This window comes from Pantherophis guttatus, chromosome 2 (genome assembly GCF_059756535.1).
Source record: "Pantherophis guttatus breed Tessera chromosome 2, ASM5975653v1, whole genome shotgun sequence".
NCBI classification, from domain to species: domain Eukaryota; kingdom Metazoa; phylum Chordata; class Lepidosauria; order Squamata; family Colubridae; genus Pantherophis; species Pantherophis guttatus.
In genome coordinates, this window is record NC_142064.1 from 185,832,764 (window position 1) to 185,853,873 (window position 21,110).

The following is a 21,110-nucleotide window of genomic DNA, read 5'->3' on the forward strand; positions in this document are numbered from 1 at the left end:
TGAAATTCTGATGGCTGCATCCCTTTTCCACAGGCATGTGATCATATTTTGGGCCCATGGAAACCCTTATAATTATTTGCAATGTCCTGAAGTTACATAACTGTGGTTTCTGACATTTTTAATGGTCTCCTGAATTTACTTCCTGTTTTTGGCAATTGCTTAATGACTGCTGCATTTAACGCCTGTGGCAAAAACAAGTAAAATCAGTCACATGGCTACCCACTTAATGAACACAATTGGGCTCAGTTGCTGTTGTAAGTCGATGATTACTTGCCTGATAAAACTCATAATTAATTGTGAACATTTAGGGATGTTATTCTTCTTTTGACCTTCTTTTATACATGAGAGCCAATGCTTCAGGAGTAGTACAGAATGTATATCCAGCATTTATTTATTTTACATGTATGATTTAGAATCCAGCTAACTCAAAATTAGTTGGAGTGACTTACCGTATTTTTCAGAGTATAAGACACATTTTTTTCCCTGCTAAAAGAAGTTGAAAATTTGGGTGCGTCTTATATTCCAAATGTAGCTTTTTTGAAGCTTTTTTTCAGCCCTAATGAGGCGCTAGCAATGCTAGCGAGTGAAGTGATTGCTGTGCTAAGCTTTTTTTCAATGAAGCGATCATCCTGCTCCCTCCAACTGAGCTGTGAAGCTTTTTTTCAGCCCTAACGAGGCGCTAGCAAGTGAAGCAATCTCCATGTTTTGCCTGCTTTTCTCATTGCTTCTCTCTCCAAAGATCGGTTGTGCTTTTGAAGCTGTTTTTTAATCCCCAAGCAGGGGATAAAAACCAGAAAACTAATGTGCTGAAGCTGACCAGACTAAGGATGCTAGCCAGATGAATACCTGGTAGGCAGATTTTTTTCCTATTTTCCTCCCCAAAAACTAAGCTGCGTTTTATACTCCAAAAAATATGGTATATATTAAAAATAAGAACCAATAAAATAAACATGTTGTATACATCTAAAGAAAAGGAAAAAAAAGAATAAGAACACAGGTGGCTACAAGTGGTCAACAACCTCTGTCTTCAATGTTTTGGAAGATAGTCAGATTTGCTTTGCCATCATCAAGATAGATGTTGGAGAAGGAATGGCAGAACCTGGAGGTGGAGTCAAAAGAGGAATCAGCCTAGACCAGTGATGACGAACCTTTTAGAGACCGAGTGTCCAAACTGCAACTCAAAACCCACTTATTTATCGCACACGCTTCGTGTGTCCTGTGAATCTATCCACTTCCGCTGTGGAGGGGGAGTGGAGCCTGGCAGGCAAAGCCAAGCATTAGAGTTCCACACAAAATAAAGGCAACTCCAACCTGGATCCTGTTGGAGAGACCCCCCCTCCCTTCTCCCTCTCTCTCCCCACAGCAGGGGCCCAGGCAGCCTGAGCACAGCTACCTCCTTGAAGGCAACCAGCAAGCAAACAAATGTGCTGCTCTGGCTGGAAGGCAATGGTGTGGAGTATAACCTCTGGCCCATCTCTGGCCAGTGAGAGTGGAGCAGATAGGGTACACATGTTCCCTGCTGCCGCTAAAGCGCTGGCCAGGAGGGACACACGAGCTGAATGTTTGGAGCCACGTTTGGTGGAGTTTGCAAGCGGGCTCGGCAGGGCTGCTTAGACCCCAGACCCATTTTGTTTGCTTCAGCACAGGGTGAGAACGCAGAAGGCAGCACAGGATGGCAATGCAGAAGGCAGAGGAAATCCATGCCTCTCGGCGTTCAGCCTTCAAAGACTCCTTTGGGGCAACTTTTTCTGCTTTTGAAACATTATGTTTAGCAACAATAAAAAAGAAAAACTTTTGTAATATCATTTCTCTTTCCCTCCTTCTCTCCCTCTTTCCCTCTCCCCTCTCTCTGTTTCTCTTGCTCTCTCTTTCCCTCTCTCTCTCTCTCTCTCTCTCTCTCTCTCTCTCTGCCTCCCTTTGTTTCTCTGTCTCTCCCCCTTCGCAGTTGGGGGGGGGTAAGGAACCCCTGAACTGGTGCTGGGTGGTGGGAATGACGTCCAAAGGCTGACAAGCCCAGGAGCAGCATGCCCATGCTCAGCTGGCTGGCAGGGAGCCAGGGCATCCAAACATAGGCAGCTCTGCAAGAAAAGAAACTGCTTTTTTTTGCTGACACAGGGTTGCATTGTGGCTCCGCGTCGTAATGGACTTCAGGAGGAGGAGGGGACCCTCTCTCCCCCATTGTGAAGTGCGTGAGTGAAAAAGTTTACTCAATCAATTCCAACTCCAAGCAAGAAGTTGGAATTGATTGAGTGAAATGCGATGAAGAAATATGATGGAGCTGGCTGGGATGACTGCATGTGTACCCACAGAGAAAGCTTTGCATGCCATATATGGCATGCATGCCATAGGTTTGCCATCATGGACCTAGACTCTCTATGTAGCCACAAATGGACTACATCCAAGCCCTCTTGAATTCCGTTGAACCTTATCCAGTGCCAAAATAATGCCGTTAGTTGAGTAGATTCCTGTTTATAGACATGGGTAATAATACATCAGTTTGATTGGAACTTCATGTGTGGTCATGTGTGGACAATTGGAGCTGTAAGAATGTTCACATTGAGTCCTTGTTGTCAGCAGCTTTTCAGGGAACTGACTAAGGAACTTGTGGCTGGCCGTATGTTCAGCATTAACACAGAAATGTTGGATCACAAAACTGGCATTCCAGGTAAATCAAACTCAACACTAGATCATCCAAATCCAGCATTTCAAATACATTTCACAAGCCACGTATTTTTTTTTAAATGTTTGTTTTTAAGAAATAATTTTTTCGTATTTTATTTCATGCCTCCCTCTGTGTGTAAGTGTGCATATCAGTGTTTGTAAAGTGTTATATTTTCTACAGTAACCAAATCAGTAAGGTCTGTAAGGCCAGTAGCGGTGTATGCAGTGATTGTAAGTGGAATGCTTGAAAGAGAGAATGTGAAGAGAAAATATTTGGAAAAAGTGTTAAGATTGAATATTTTGCAGATACTGCTCACACATTTTAAAACAAATGTATTATAGCACTTGGCCTAAAATTTTCTACTGTTTGAATAATAAAATATTACAACAGAAATTTTGAGGAACTACTCTTCTATGAAACATGACAGAATTTTCAAGGAGTTATGTATATATTGGATAATAAAAGACTAGTTGTCTGGCCTGTATTACAGATCATTATCAGTTTTGGATAAGACTGTTATTATGCATTCAGCTATATGTAATCTTCAAGCAGCGATGCTTAGAATATTAGATAATACTTAGTTGTAAAAATTATAACCCAGAAACTGACAGACTTATCTAAATAAGCTCGAATGTGAATACTTCAATCCACAAGAATTAAATTTATATCTAGAATCGTGATTTTTTTTTTAAAAAAAGAACAATGTTTTTCAATACCATATTTTAACTCTATAATGCCCTTCAACCAGGACTTTTTTTTTTTTTTTGGTTCTTGTGTTCATTATTAGAGGCTTTTAAAACACCCTCCAGAGCAAGTTGTAATTTAAAACTATCACCTATTAATTTTAGACATACTACTTTATTTGAGGAGTTAGCACCACATCAGTCCCTTTGATAGATAGAAATAAATAAATAGGTGAGCCTGTGTAGAGAGGGATAGCAAAAGTCAAGATGGCACTATAGCCACAGAATCAAAGCCAACTTGATTTTTGTTTTTGGTCATTCGCAAACCATCCTGAAAACATTAATAAATGAATGTTTGTAAATTTAAAAATAGCATAATTCCTAAAATTGACTGACTGATTGTCTGCCTATCTGTCTCTCTGTCTGTCTGTCTCTATCTTTCATCTATCTACCCTGTTTCCCCCAAAATAAGACATCCCCTGATAATAAGCCCAATCGGGCTTTTGAGCGCATGGCAATAAGGCCAAGCGCTTATTTCAGGGTTCAAAAAAATATAAGACAGGGTCTTATTTTCGGGGAAACACAGTATCTGTCTATCTATCTATCTATCCTATCTATCCTATCTATCCTACCTATCTATCTATCTATCTATCTATCTATCTATCTATCTATCATCTATCTACCATCTGTCAATCATCTATCAATCATCTGTCATCTACCTATCATTGCCCCCTCTCATTTATCAAATATTTCCCCAAACTACTTGAGCATATTATGAAGAATTGACACTTCTATTTGTAGCCCCGAGGAGAAATTCGTCTCACAACTTCTTTCAACTGTTCTTGCTGATTGACATTGTTCTTGATTGACATTTCTAATTTAATGTGCTTTTGATTTAAAGGAACATGCCAAAATTCTCCAAACCATAACATAGTGAATGTTCTTTGGTATCAACATACACATCATGTTTAATGTCACAAGACTGGAAAGGAAGTTGAAGCAAGGTGGTCCACAAATTATTGAGCATAATCAGGAATCAGAACAGAACAGAATAACAGAATTGGAGCTTTGCTAGTCAAACCCCCTACTCAAGCAGGAGACCCTACACCATTTCAAACAAAAGGTTGTTCAATCTTTTCTTAAAACTTCCAGTAAGGGAGCATTCAGAACTTATGAAGGCAAGCCGTTCCATTAATTAATTGTTCTAACTGTCAGGAAAATTCTCCTTATTTGTAGGTTGGTTTTCTCTTGATTTGTTTCACTTCATTAGGACAGCACAAACAAACACAAGTGTCCTGCACTGCATGGACAATACATCTATCAAATTATGTGGCAATAAAACAGTCTTCAGGTAAGAATAATAACTGTAAATATGCATATTTGTTCCATGGATCCTGTTCTGTTATAAAACTGGGTAGGCAAGGAAGGAGGCAAGACAGGGTAATGATTGAACAGGTGTTATTGCTAATAGTAAACAGCTAACGGTGGACTCGCTCTGTGCTAACAATGTAGGAGCGAGCCGGCTTCTTTTCCTCTCAGAGCTCTTATATAGGCGAGCTATCAGATATTGGGCCAATCAGAGAGCATCCCTTTTCCACCTTCTGTGTGCCGTTGGTTCAGCCAATCAGAAGCGCTTCCGCCTCCACGTGTTGCTGGGGGGAACGTAACAGATCCATCAATATCAAGACTCAATTTGTCCCAATGATCTGGAAGACGTTATAGTGACTGTTCATCATGTAAAAGCTGATCATCATGTAAAAGTTTGCACTCTTAATAAAGCATCCACATCTGGCTCTCTATTTGGCCAATGACTTGGTTTGTTCTATGGTTTTGTTGTTTCATTATTCCTATTCTCGCTCAGGGAAGATCTTGTGCCCATGGGACTATTACCATCGCTATTAACATCTTTACGAACTGCTGGCCTTTTATTCGACCCCTAACTGGAAGAGAACTGGGTGAAATGGTATGCAGGCGCTGAGGGGGCTGTTGTCATCCATCGAACGAAAGGATGGACTATTCTGACTTTATTGTCGGTGTTATCTGGCCCAGTCACTGTGAGAGGGTACCTGGGATAATTATCCTCTGAACGCGGTGGGATGACATTGGCCTCTTCCATTGCCGTGAGAGGGCAGTGAAGCCCAGCTCCTGGTACAAAGATCCACTCTTGACCCAGTACTATTGGACTATCTGGTGAAGCCCTGACCAGTTTACTTTCCACCTCTGTTTTTTGTGATGTTTACAGCTGCTACCTTCTTGTGCTGCGAGACTCCCCCCTCTCGTAGGTTTGGCCCTCCTCACGAGGGCTTACCTTGATGATGGATTTTGGAATCCTGAGAGTAGCATGCTGCGAAGCGGGGGTTGTGGGGTTTTTTGGGGAAGTTTTTAGATAGGATTTTAAAGGGTTCTGGGAGGGGGGTGGGTTGTGTGGGTTTGGGGGAGAACCCGTGGGGGAGGAGGCCTGGTCCGGCTGAAGAGCGCGGTATGGGAGGTGCGGGACTCGGGATCAAGGAGGGGGTTAGAGCTTGTGCTGTTGATGGATATTATATCAGTACTGTGGGTGGGAGGGGCAGATATGGCGGGAGCAGGGGGCCATATCAAGTTATGGGAGTGCGCACTCACTGTCTTCGAGTGGTGGAGTTCATGGCTTCCATGATGGCTATGGACCTGACCCAGTTAGTGCATGGCCCTACTCACATGGGGGGAAACACTCTGGACTTGGTTTTTGTCTCTGGTCAGTGGTTGAATGATCTTGATATTGGGGATATAGTGATTGAACCCTTGTCATGGTCGGATCATTCCCTCCTTCACCTTGACCTTTGAACCGCTACACCCCGCTGCAGGGAGGCGGAACTGATGAGGTGGTTCCGCCCCAGGCACCTGATGGACCCGGATCAGTTCCAGACAGAGCTTGGGCCGTTTCCTGAGGCTCTGGCTCACGGCTCGACTGAAGACCTGGTGGCCGCCTGGGATAGGGCAGCCACTGGAGCTTTGGATCAGGTCGTGCCTTTGCAGCCTCTGACTCGGTGCCTATCTCGCTTGGCTCCTTGGTTCACTGAGGAGCTGAGGGAGATGAAGCGCCGGAAAAGATGCCTGGAGAGCGGTTGGAGGGTCAGCCGGTCTGAATCTGACCGAACACTGGTAAGGTCTCATATTAAGACTTACCTTGTGGCGATAAAAGCGGCAAAATGTAACTATTTTTCTGCTCTTATTGCATCATCAGATAACTGCCTGGCTGCCCTGTTTAGGGTGACCCACTCCCTGCTCCTTCAGGAAGCGCGGGAGGACCCCTTGGAGGGTAGAGCTGAGGACTTTGTACAGTATCTGTATGATAAAATCGCTCAGATTCGGGAACATCTGGACTCTGACAGGGTAGATTCAGGGGGGAGGATGGAGGCAGGTCTTGAGAATATTATTTGGGAAGAGTTTGATTCTGTGACTCCCGAAGACGTGAACATGATACTGAGTAGACTGAATGCTGCCACATGTTTATTGGACCCGTGTCCCTCCTGGTTGGTGCTGGCCTCTCGGGAGGTTACACGAGGCTGGCTCCAGCGGATTATAAATGCTTCTTTAGTTTAGTTTAGTTTTAGTTTAGTTTTATTTGATTTGTATACCGCCCTACTCCTGAAGGACTCAGGGCGGTGAACAGCCACAGGATAAAAAACATAAATACAAAATATATTTTTTTTAATTTGATTTATATGCCGCCCTTCTCCGAAGACTCAGGGCGGCTTACAATGTGCTCAGCAATAGCCTTCATCCTTTTGTATATTTATACAAAGTCAGCTTATTGCCCCCACAAACTGGGTCCTCATTTCACCTACCTTAGAAAGGATGGAAGGCTGAGTCAACCTTGAGCCTTGGCGAGATTCGAACCCTGCAGTAATTGCAGGCAGCTGGTCTTAATAAGCTTAATAACAGGATGCCTTAAACCCCTGTAGTACCAAGGCTGAATAAAACTGAATAAAATTGAATTAAACAATTTGGCCGAAGACAGATTTAAAACACCCCAATAATTAAAAACGAATTAAAATTTACATTTTAAAAAGGGAAAAAAGGGAAACAGTTAGGACAGGCCAGCCTGATGGAATAAAAAGATCTTGAGACCGCTGCGGAAGGAGCGTAGGTCTGGGATGCTCCGTATCTCTGGGGGGAGCTCATTCCAGATAGTAGGTGCCCCCACAGAGAAGGCTCTCCCCCTGGGGGCCGCCAGTCAACATTGTTTGGCTGATGGCACCCGGAGGATCCCCTCTCTATGAGAGCGTACCGGCCGGTGGGAGGCTACTGGTGGCAGCAGGCGGTCCCGTAAGTAACCAGGTCCTAAGCCATGGAGCGCTCTAAAGGTGGTAACCAAGACCTTGAAGTGCACATGGAAGACCACTGGGAGCCAGTCGCTCCCATAACCACCCGCCCGGCTGCACTCTGCGCCAGTTGGAGCCTCCGGGTGCACCTCAAGGGGAGCCCCATGTAGAGAGCATTGTAGTAGTCCAGGCGGGAAGTGACGAGGGCATGAGTGACCGTGCATAAGGAGTCCCAATCCAGAAAGGGACACAACTGGCGAATCAGGCGAACCTGATGAAAAATCCTCCTGGTCATGGCTGTCAAGTGCTCTTCTAAAGACAGCCGTGAATCCAGGAGGACACCCAAGTTGCGAGCCCTCTCCGTGGGGGCCAGCGATTCGCCCCCATTAGTCAATAGTCTTTGAGTGAGGGCATCTTTCCCGCCACTTTGAAAGAGGTGGTGGTGAGACCTCTCCTCAAGAAGCCTTCCCTGGACCCGGCAGTATTGGCTAATTACTGTCCAGTCTCCAATCTTCACTTTGTTGCGAAGGTTGTTGAGAGTGTGGTAGCATGACAGCTCCCTCAGTACCTGGATGAATCGGTTTATCTGAATCCGTTCCAGTTGGGCTTCAGGCCTGGGTACAGCATGGAAATGGCATTGGTTGCATTGGTTGATGATCTCTGGAGGGTTCGGGACAGGGGTTGTTCCTCTGTCCTGGTCCTATTAAACCTCTCAGAGGCTTTTTTTTTTTTTTTGAAAAGTTTTACAAAAAAGAAGAAAAAATTCAAATATTCCCCCTTCTCCCCCCTCCCTTCCTTCCCCCCGCCCTACCCTCCCCCCCTCGGACTTCCCAGAACAAAATACAGGGTAAAACAATTAACAATCATATGCTAAGCTAAGCTAACTAACTACAGATTCCTATCCCGCCCTCGACACTTTAACTCGCCTTTTACTTAACTAAATATACATACTCTTAACTTTTCTATTCATTCATAAGCTATTTGATACTTTTTAGTTCGATATTTGTTTTGAATGTAATCAATCCATCTTCTCCATTCCGATATATATCTTTCTTGTGAATGATCTTTCAAGTATGATGAAATTTTCGCCATTTCTGCCAAATTTGCCACTTTTAATGTCCTTTCTTCAATAGTAGGCAATTCTTCTTTCTTCTAGTATTGCGCCACCAAAAGTCTACCTGCAGTTATTAAATTCAAAATCAATTTAGTTTCTATAACCGTACAATCTGTGATTATGCCCAACAAAAACAATTGTGGAATAAACTTTATCTACTTTTTAAGAATATTTTGGAAAATCCACCATATTTTAATCCAAAATGCTTTAACTTTTTTAAAATCCACCATATAAGATAATAAGTAGCATCGTCACAATCACATCTCCAACACTTAGATTGGAAATTTGGTTACATACAAGCTAACTTTTTAGGATCCAAATGCCATCTGTAAAACATTTTATAAAAATTTTCTCTTAAATTTTGTGCTTGCGTAAATTTTACATTTCTAACCCATATTTTTTCCCAAGTTTTCATCATTATTGGTTCCTGAATGTTTTGTGCCCATTTTATCATGCAATCCTTAACTAATTCCGTTTCGGAGTCTATTTCTATCAGTATATTATATAATCTTTTTATATGCATTTGACCTTGAACTCTAATTTGTTTTACCAAATTTTCCTCCTTCTGCATGACACCAATTCTCTGGTCGTCTTTCCACCTAGCTTGCAACTGTCCATACTGAAACCAAGTTTGAATTATTTTTTCTTCTTTTAATGCCTTTATAGATTTTAACTGCAATATACCTCCTTCCATTTTAAGAAGCTCTTTATAGGTAATCACCTCTTGCTTTTGTTCTACACTTATATTCTCTATCGCATGTCTGGGTATTGCCCATATATCTTATAATTTAACTTATATTGATACTTCTTCCAAACTCGTAACAAGGCATTCCTTAGTATATGGCTTTTAAAGGTCTTATCCACCTTTTTGTCATATAATAAGTAAGCATGCCAGCCATATAACAAATCATATCCTTCAATATTCAATATTCTTTCTTCTGTTGAATTAATCCAGTCACTAATTATTGTTAGGACAGCTGCTTCATAGTATAATCTTAAATTAGGCATTTTAAGACCTCCTCTTTCACGTATATCTTGCATTATTTTTAACTTTATTCTCGGTCTTTTCCCTGCCCAAACAAATTTATTAATATCCTTCTGCCATTCCCTCAAATTATCATCTTTCTTAAGTATTGGTATCATTTGAAACAAAAATAAAAACCTAGGTAAAACATTCATTTTTATTGCTGCTATTCTCCCCAACAAAGATAATTGTAATTTTCCCCAATTCCCCATCTCTTTCTGTATTTTTTGCCATAGCAATTCATAATTATCGACCATGGTATCATGCTGCACCGGCTGGAAGAGTTAGGGGTGGGAGGCACTGTGTTGTGGTGGTTCTCTTCCTTCCTCTCCAACTGGTCGCAGTCAGTGTTGGCAGGAGGACAGAGGTCGACCCCGAGGCCCCACAATGTGGGGTGCCACAAGGGTCGGTCCTGTCTCCCCTTCTGTTCAACATTTATGTGAAGCCGCTGGGTAAGATCATCCGTGGTTTCGGGGTGAAGTACCACCAGTATGCTGATGACACCCAGCTGTACATCTCCACCCCGGACCACCCCAATGATGCCCTTGAAGTAATGTCCCAGTGCCTGGAGGCTGTATGGATCTGGACAGGGAGGAACAGACTCAGGCTCAACCCATCCAAGACCGAGTGGCTGTGGTTTCCAACATCCCGATATAGTCAGTTGGTACCATCACTGACTATTGGGGCGAATTGTTGGCCCCCACGGAGAGGACTCATAACTTGGGGGACCTCCTGGGCTCACAGCTGTCTTTAGAAGAGCACTTGACGGCTGTGGCCGGGAGGGCATTTTATCAGATTCGCCAGTTGCATCCCTTTCTGGATTGGGACTCGTTAAATACAGTCACTCATGCCCTCGTCACTTCCCGCCTGGACTACTGCAATGCTCTCTACATGGGGCTCCCCTTGAGGAGCACCTGGAGGCTCCAGCTGGTCCAGAATGCAGCCGTGCGGGTGGTTATGGGAGCGATGTGGCGCTCCCATGTGACCCCCTTCCTGCGCGAGCTGCACTGGCTCCCGTTGGTCTTCTGGGTGCGCTTCAAGGTTTTGGTTACCACCTTTAGAGCGCTCCATGGCTTAGGACCGGGGTATCTACGAGACTGCCTTCTGCCACCAGTAGCCTCTCACCGACCAGTATGCTCCCATAGAGAGGGGCTCCTCAGGGTGCCATCGGCCAAATAGTGTCAACTGGCAGCCCCCAGGGGGAGAGCCTTCTCTGTGGGGGCACCGCCATCTGGAACGAGCTCCCTCCGGAGATACGGAGGATCCCGGATCTGCGCGCTTTCTGCCGTGCCATTAAAACATTTCTATTCCAGCAGGCCGGCCTGGCATAACCTCTCTTTTAAATTGTTTTTAAAAATTTTAAAAATTTCTAAATTTTAAATTTGTCATGAATTTGGGATGTTTTAAATTCGTTTTCCAGGCCAATTATTTAATTGTATTTTAATGGTTTTTTAACATTTGCACTATATGTATTTTATTTGGCTGTTCACCGCCCTGAGTCCTTCGGGAGTAGGGCGGTATACAAATTCAATTAATAATAATAATAATAATAATAATAATAATAATAATAATAATAATAATAATCAGGCGGTGGTGAGGCCTCTCCTCAAGAAGCCATCCCTGGATCCGGCTGTTTTGGCTAACTATCGTCCAGTCTCCAACCTTTGCTTTATTGCGAAGGTTGTTGAGAGTGTGGTGGCGCGACAGCTTCCCCAGTACCTGGATGAAGCTGTCTATCTGGATCCGCTCCAGTCCGGCTTCAGACCTGGGTACAGCATGGAAACGGCATTGGTCGCGTTGGTGGATGATCTCTGGAGGGCCCGGGATAGGGGTTATTCCTCTATCCTGGTCCTATTAGACCTCTCAGCGGCTTCTGATACCATCGACCATGGTATCATGTTGCGCTGGCTGGAGGGACTGCGAGTGGGGGGCACCGTTTTGTGGTGGTTCTCCTATCTCTCCGACCGGTTGCAATCCGTGTTGACAGGGGGGCAGCGGTCGACCCCAAGGGGCCTTGTTTGTGGGGTGCCACAAGGGTCGGTCCTCTCGCCCCTCCTGTTCAACATTTATGTGAAGCCGCTGGGTGAGATCATCCATGGTTTTGGGGTGGAGTTCCATCAGTACGCTGATGATACTCAGCTGTACATTTCCACCCCAGACCATCCCAATGATGCCTTGGAAGTGATGTCCCAGTGCCTGGAGGCCGTGCGGGTCTGGATGGGGAGAAACAGGCTTCGACTCAACCCTTCCAAGACCGAGTGGCTGTGACTGCCGGCGTCCCGGTATAGCCAGCTGACGCCATCGCTGGTTATTGGGGGCGAATCATTGGCCCCCATGGAGAGGGCCCGCAACTTGGGTGTCCTCCTGGATGTGTGGCTGTCTTTAGAAGGGCATATGACAGCCGTGGCCAGGGGGGCTTTTTGTCAGGTTCGCCTGATGCGCCAGTTGTGCCCCTTTCTGGACCGGGACTCCCTACACACGGTCACTCAAGCACTCGTCACTTCTCGTCTGGACTATTGTAACGCTCTCTACATGGGGCTCCCCTTGGGCTACACCCGGAGGCTCCAACTGGTGCAGAATGCAGCTGCGTGGGGGATTATGGGAGCGACGGGGCGCTCCCATGTGACTCCTCTCCTGCGCGAGCTGCATTGGCTTCCGGTGGACTTCCGGGTGCACTTCAAGGTGTTGGTGATCACCTTTAAAGCGCTCCATGGCTTAGGGCCAGGGTACTTACGGGACCGCCTTCTGCCACCAATAGCCTCCCACCGGCCGGTTCGCTCCCACAGAGAGGGCCTCCTCAGGGTGCCGTTGGCCAGACAATGCCGGCTGACGACCCCCAGGAGGAGAACCTTCTCTGTCGTGGCACCTACCCTATGGAACAATCTACCCCCAGAGATACGAGTGATCTCCGACCTCCGGATTTTTCGTCGGGCCCTAAAAACTTATTTTTTTCAGTTAGCTGGTCTGTCTTGATTTTAGGGTTAGTTTTAAAATTTTAAAATTGATTTTAATTGACAAGTTTTAAATTATGGGCCAAATTTATAAATTATTTTAACTTTATTTTTAACTGTGATGTTTGTATAGATGTTTTTATCTTGGCTGTTCACCGCCCTGAGTCCAAAAGGAGAAGGGCGGTATAGAAATTTGAATAATAAATAAATAAATAAATAAATAAATAAATAAATAAATAAATAAATCTCATAAACTCATTTGAAACAATTTCACACTTTTGATTGAGGTACAACAATTCATTATACTTCATTATACATATACTATAACATCATATGTCAGCTTCTGTGAAGACCTATGTGTACCTACCAGGAACTTGTGAATATACAGTAACAACAAACCTTGGTTCACAGCTAAACTTAAGCAGCTACATTGTTCCAAAGAGGAAGCCTACAGAAACGGTGATAAAATGTTGTACAATCAGGCCAGAAATGTATTAACAAAGGAGATCAGAGCAGCAAAAAGAAGGTACTCTGAAAAGCTAAAGGATCAGTTCTCAACAAATGAATCAGCAAACATATGGAAAACTCTTAAAAATATCACTGGTTAAGGCAAACCTCCCACCTAGACTAAAGGAAATCAACAACTGGCAGATGACCTGCACGTTTGAAAGGAAAGTACAGCCACCTATCTCCACAAGCCCCATCTCAGACATACCAACAACAGCCAAACCTCCTACAACTGACCCCATCCCATTGGGTACCCAACCCCTAGTGATCACAGAAAAGGAAGTGCAAGACCTATTTCACAGACAAAAGCCAGGAAAAGCTCCAGGCCCAGACAAAATAACTCCTTCTTGCTTAAAAGTCTGTGGTGACCAATTGGCTCCCGTCTACACCCATATCTTCAATAAATCGCTAGAGATGTGCTATGTTCCTTCTTGCTTCAAACGCTCTACTATCATCCCAGTGCCAAAGCCGCCTACATCAAGGAACTGAATGACTACAGACCAATTGCTCTAACATCTGTAGTTATGAAAACCTTTGAAAGGCTAGTTCTATCCCACTTGAAAACCATCATGGATCTGCTGTTAGAACCCCTGCAATTTGCATACTGAGCAAATAGATCAACAGATGATGCTGTTAATATGGCTCTGCACTACATCCTACAACATCTTGAATCTCCAAAGACCTACGCAAGGGTCCTCTTTGTAGACTGTAGTTCAGCATTCAACACCATCATTCCAGACATTCTTCTAACTAAGCTAAACCAACTAGCGGTACCTGAACACACTTGTAAGTGGATCATAAGCTTCCTAACAGATAGGAAGCAGCAGGTGAAGCTAAGCAGAATCACATCAGATACCTATGCAATTAGCACAGGGGCCCCACAAGGCTGTGTGCTCTCTCCACTTCTCTTCTCTCAATGACTGCACCTCAAACGATCATCTGTTAAACTACTGAAGTTCACAGATGACACAACAGTGATCAGTCTCATTCGAGACAATGATGAATCCGCATACAGATGGGAGGTTGAACAACTAGCCTCGTGGTGTGACCAGAACAATCTGGAACTGAACACACTCAAAACAGTAGAAATGGTGTTGGACTTTAGGAGAAACCCTCCCATACTACCACCTCTTACAATACTAGACAACACAGTATCAACAGTAGAGACCTTCAAATTTCTAGATTCTACCATATCTCAAGACCTAAAATGGACATCTAACATCAAAAACATCATCAAAAAAGCACAACAAAGAATGTTCTTTGTTGTGGAGGTTATTAAAATCAATGAACCGTGAACCTTTGTCTCTATGAATTTCTACTTTAACAAATGAGCCTTTAAATCATTTAAAAGTAAATGTTTTTATTTACATAATAAAAACATAACAATATCTATACAATTAATAAACAGCACTTAGTTACTATGATTAATTATCCCGTCAGCTATATATCTATATCTATATCTATTATCTCTAAGCTATGTTATCTATGACTATTCTTCCTCAGAAGAAATATTATTATAAACCACCAGAACTGCTCTTCTAACAGACTTCCAAACTGCTCACAGTTATTTACCGGAAGATCCTAGAAGAGTTAAGACCTAAGACCAAATAGCTAAGACAAGTGAAGATCGAAGGGCAAAGAGTTTCTGACAAGAATCTCCTTTTATACTGCTAACTATGACAGTTAGGGTAGGACCCTGGAGATTCAAACATATTAGCTGCCCTCTGATTGGCTTATGTATCTGTCCATTCCAAAAGCCATTAATAGGCACAGCTATAGAGAAATAAATTTTCTCTAACATTCTTTCTGCACCAAGTCAGAAAGCTCAAACTGCCCAAGGAGCTGCTGATACAATTCTACACAGGAATTATTGAGTCTGTCATCTGTAACTCTATAACTGTCTGGTTCGGTTCTGCAACTCAATAAGACAGACATAGACTTCAGAGGAAAATTAGAACTGCAGAAAAAACAATTACTACCAACCTGAGGACCTGTATACTGCACAAGTCAAAAAGAGGGCTGTAAAAATATTTACAGACCCCTTGCATCCTGGACTTAAACTGTTTCAACTCCTACCCTTAAAACAACGCTATAGAGCACTGAACACCAGAACAACTAGACACAAGAACAGTTTGTTCCCGAACGCCATCACTCTGCTAAATAAATAATTCCCTCAACACTGTCAAACTAGTTATTAAGTCTGCATTACTATTAATCTTCTCATCGTTCCTATCACCCATCTCCTCCCACTTATGACTGTAACCTTGTTGCTGGTATCCTTACGATTTATATTGATTGTTTCCTAATATGATTGATTGCTTATTTGTTCCCTATGACTATCATTAAGTGTTCTACCTTATGATTCTTGATGAATGTATCTTTTCTTTTATGTACACTGAGAGCGTATGCACCAAAACAAATTCCTTGTGTGTCCAATCACACTTGGCCAATAAGACTTCTATTCTATTCTATTCTATTCTATTCTATTCTATTCTATTCTATTCTATTCTATTCTATTCTATTCTATTCTATTCTATTCTGTACAGAATGTTCGACAGCAACATGCTTAAATGGTCACAACAGAGCAGGAAATGTAGGTAACACTTTCTGGGATTACAAAATATGTTAAAATGTTCTGGGTGAAGTATCCTTCTGAGAAGCAAGGCAGGATTCTTGTAATGATAATTCCTCAAACTCCAGCATATATAAATCAACAACTTGCCAAATAAGCTCCTCCCTCATTAAGTTTCATCCTGAAACAGGCAATGGAACATGCACTGAGGAACCATATATATTCAATTCTCCGGAAATGTGTTGAACAACAACATCATATGGTCGCCATATGCAACAGAGATGCAGAATGTAAGGATGAAGCAAAGCACAAGTGATTTGTAATCTGTTAATAGAACAAATGGCAACCCAACAGATAAATATCAAAATGATCCAAAATGTCACTTGCGCTCTCTGAGTACTTCCACTCTGGAAAAGAAAATGAATGGCTGGCATATGTAATAGACTTCTTTGATGCTTCGGCCTGAGTCTGTAACAAGATGGTGCCTAGTTCCACAGTACTGGCATCCATCACTATATAAGTTGGTTCGTTCAAATTATAATAAGCCATTCAAGGTCCTTAGTTAATACATCTTTCAGTTGCTTGAAATGCAGTGTCAGCTGCTGCAGACCAATGCCAAGTGGTTCCTTTTCTAGTCAGCAGGTGCAGTGGTTCTAAAATATCCACGTAATTAGGAATACATTTCATAAGATAGCCACAGGTAGCTACAAAAGAATGTAGCAAATCCAGATTCTCAGGAGCTGAAGCTTGCAGAATAGCTTTTAACTTCTCTGGGTCAGGTTTTAATTCTTTCGGCTGAGATCTGTCCGAATATAGCAATCTCTCCATGACCAAAGGGTTATTGGCTTTGTTTCATTTTAAGTCCTCTTTTATGGAATTTCTCAGAAAACACATTGCAATATCTTCATCAGTTGTTACAGAGACAAATGATGTCATACACCAACATCAGGAAGACTTAGCAGATAGATAAGCCTCAGGGGTACTCGAGAGTCCCAATGAAACTTTAGAAACCTGTAACAACCGTGATGTATTATCAGGTTGTGGTATTGAGAGTTTCTAGTGCCAATTCTATTTGCCAAGAATATTTGGTGGCATCTAAAAAAATTAATGCACTTTGCAGAGCGTGCAAAATATTATCTCTATTACCTCTGTTGATTATCTATACATGATGGCACTGCTGCATCACAGCCTTGTTTACAACAAATAGGTACAGAGAAGATGATTAGTGTTGTGTGTGTTTTCGGTACAATTGACACGTTAGATGCCAAATATGTATCACCGTGTTCTTTTTAATACAGGTAGTCCAAGACTTACAACAGTTCATTTAGTGACCGTTCGAAGTTAACAATGGCACTGAAGAAAGTGACTTATGATCATTTTTCACATTTAGGACTATTGCAGCATCCCCCCCATGGTCACGTGATCAGAATTTGGATGCTTGGCAACTTGTTCCTATTTATGATGGTTACAGTGTCCTGGGGTCATGTGATCCCCTTTTTGCAACCTTCTGACAAGCAAATTCAATTGGGAAATCGGATTCACTGAACAACCGTGTTGCTAACTTAACCTATGTGGCAAGAAAAGTTGTAAAATGGGGCAAAACTCACTTAACAAATTTCTCACTTAACAACATAAATTTGGGGCTCAATTGTGGTCATAAATAGGGGGACTACCTGTAAAAAACATTTTTACACATTTTGTCTAATTCATAATTTCTATCATGGTATGAACTGTCTCTGGAAGTAACCTGAATACATGGATGATACAATTCAGCCACATCATCCACTTTTGGTTGGCAATAACTTTAAAATCTTGCTCACAAATACTGACTAATAAAGTTTGCTCCAAATGAAGTCCTGTGGTCCCAATACCGCTTACCATTTCTTCTGGCTTCCCATTAAATAGTAACAATATCTCTCTCCGCCCCACCCCTGAATTACCAAATAAGCCAACTTTTCCTGCTCATCATTACCTTCTGTTATATTGTTGTTGTTGTTTTTTTGTCTTTGTTATGATATGTGTCCCTGGATTTCTTGTAACCAAAGAAGCTAAATGTCCATTGTTTTTTCTTTATTACAATATCGGAAATAGGGTTCAGTGCAATATATTATTCTCTGATTAGTAAAGTAGCTCACATTGAAAATTAGAAATTTCTACCCTTTGGTGCCATTAGGCAGCCTTATTCTTAAGTACCGTATTTTTCGGACTGTAAGATGCACCGGAGTATAAGACACACCTTAGTTTTTGGGGAGGAAAATAAGAAAATAGCTGATTGCGGGTGGATCGGCCTCCCGGAATACCCTCAATCAGCTGTTCCCAGAGGTGAACTTTAGCAAAAGGTTCATTGGTTGTGAGTTCTATGCCTTGCTTTATTTTCAGGCTCTGAAACCTCCGTTTTTTTCCAGCCTCTCAAACGGAGGTTTCAGAGGCTTTTTTTTTTTGAACCTCTCAAACGGAAGTTTCAGAGGCTTTTTTTTCAGCCTCTCAAACGGAGGTTTCAGAGGCTTTTTTTTCAGCCTCTCAAACGGAGGTTTCAGAGGCTTTTTTTTCCAGCGTCTCAAATGGAAATTTCAGAGGTTTTTTTTCCAGCCTCTCAAATGGAGGTTTTAGAGGCTTTTTTTCCAGCCTCTCAAACAGAGGTTTCAGAGGCTTTTTTTCCCCAGGTTCTCAAACGGAGGTTTCAGAGGCTTTTTTTTCCAGCCTCTCAAACAGAGGTTTCAGAGGCTTTTTCCAGTGTCTGAAACCTCCATTTCAGAGGCTGGGTGGGGCTATATTCAGTGTATAAGACGCACCCAAATTTTCACCCTATTTTAGGGGAGAAAAGGTGCATCTTATACTCCGAAAAATACAGTAGTTATATGTAATCTTTATCCAGTGTCAACAGTTTTTGCTTTATGTGTTTGTTATTGTACTTTGGGTGAATGCAAACCAACCCATCTTGAATCTTCTCTATTTCTAAGTTTCCATATTCACTACATTTGGCTATTCAACAAATGTATTAATGTATGTATCCAGAGATTCATTTGATGCTTGCATTCTCTAGACCACTTTAAAGCATCCATAATATCTCTTTGTGGAATGAAACATTCAACCAAAGCAACTTTAGCTTATAAGAAAGTACCCTTTTCTCCTAATAAATGTGGGGGAAAAGTATTGCATAGGAGCTCTGTTCATACAGAAACTGCTTCTTTCTGGTTTCATACTTTAAACTGATTGGTCAATGGCTGATAGCTCTCTATAAAAGGAGTGCTGCCAGCCAGCATCTTTTGCTATGTTCTAGGCTATGATGTGAATAAAGGTTACTGATTCATTCCTGTGGCTTCGCCTCCATTCTTGCCCACAATCTAACACTCTTCATACTATTTGTTTCAATGTCTCATGGGACTTGTAATACAATATTACACTACAATTCCCACTTCCCAGCTTGATTAGGGAAAAAAAGAAAAGAAAAACATATATATATATATACTTAAGAAGATTAAAATTAAATTAAAATTAAAATCTCGGGTGTTTTCCCACATCATTGTAAATAAGTTAGTTAAAATATTTAAAATCGTGGTTAAAATCCCAGCTTAAAATCTTCTAAAAATCCTTACAGAGCACTCTGCAAGATCCTTTAAAACCTCAGCTAAAATCCTACCAGTGACTTTAAAAGTTTTTCTCAAAGCAACGTTTTGACAGGCTCACAACCCTGTCATCTTCAGGCTCTGTTTCATTTAGAAGCTATGGGTTCTCTGTTGCGAGGTCGGAGCTGTCGCTTATCTATATTTGCTGCTGCTGACGTATGCTGGCTAGCCTGCAACTCTGTGTCCTGATTGGAGGACAACAGTTTTTCTTCCTGCTTCCTCAGGAAGTGCTCTTTGCAGAGTGCTCTGTACGGATTTTTAGAAGATTTTAAGCTGGGATTTTAACCAGGATTTTAAATATTTTAACTAACTTATTTACAATGACGCAGGAAAACACCCGAGATTTTAATTTTTGGCATATGCACACCCGTGAAAACTTAAGAAAACAAATATATATATATATATATATATATATATATATATATATATATATATATATATATATATATATATTTGTTTTCTATATTCTATATTTTCTATGTATTGGTGGAGATGATCCTGTGTTGTACTGAGAAAGAAAATGAGGTACACGTTGACTCCATAACTAATCTGAGGGGAAGAAACATGCTGAAATTTATTTTAATTTACATCCTGAAAAACATATGTCTTCCATGTTTGTGTCTTGGCAGTCTCCAGAATCTGAGCAAGTAAAGTCTTTGCCAAGTTGGTTGAAATTATGCTTTTGTGGTCAATCTGAGAATATTTTCTGCATAGGGACAATATGCTCATCTGACATCTTGTACTTACCAAAACTGAAATGTATCATCACGGCTGATTAAGTAGACATAAATTCTTAATTAAACATGTAGCCAACGGTGGCTCGCCCACAATCAAATCATTCTGAAGACTTAAGACCAGATTTGTAAGAGATTTCTGCTTTCACTTAAGTTTTATAGTCAATAACCAGCTGCTTGAAATAACTTTTAAAATAACGGCTGCTATGCCTGTGGTGTAATAACCTGGCATGGAGTACATGGATTAACACAGTCCTGCTGTTAAAAAAAGAAAAAAAAGGAAACTTTTATTAAATGTGCCTACAATAATGCAGGTGGGCATGTCTAATTACTATTTAGCATCCATGTTTCAAGCTTTATCCAATCTATGCCAGAAGCAAAAATACCCAGTTATTACTTTGACCTATCAAGGTTCTCCATTATTCAGCAAATTAAAAACATAGATTCTCTATAACTTTCCCCAAATATGTGGCTTTTGGTATGTAATTTTGAGCAGATCTGGGGACCCTGGAGGCTTCTATCTTTGAATGCTGAGTAATAGACCAGTGTCTCTTTGCCTGTTTGCCTGGAGGCTCCTCAAGATATTTGCCAAGAAATAGTTCTCTTTGGCTCAAAGACATGACAAAATCAAAAGTCAGTTAGAGACCGTTCCGGTTCTTATTCAGTTTAGTCTGCCAGCTATCCCCAATTATGGTATCCCCTGAATATGTGGATTTCAACTCCCAAAATTCTCAGCTCAGTTCTCAGTTCTCGTGGCTGAGAAATAAGTTCTGTTCTACATGTTGGAAGGATGCTTTGGTTCAGAAAAACTGATCTCTACAATATGGAGTAGGCAAAAAAAATTATGTGCTTAAGAAAATATTAAAATTTTCTCCCTCACTTCCCCCAGCAAATCCTGTTCAATTCTCATTCCCAAAAGACAACTAGAAAGGCTCA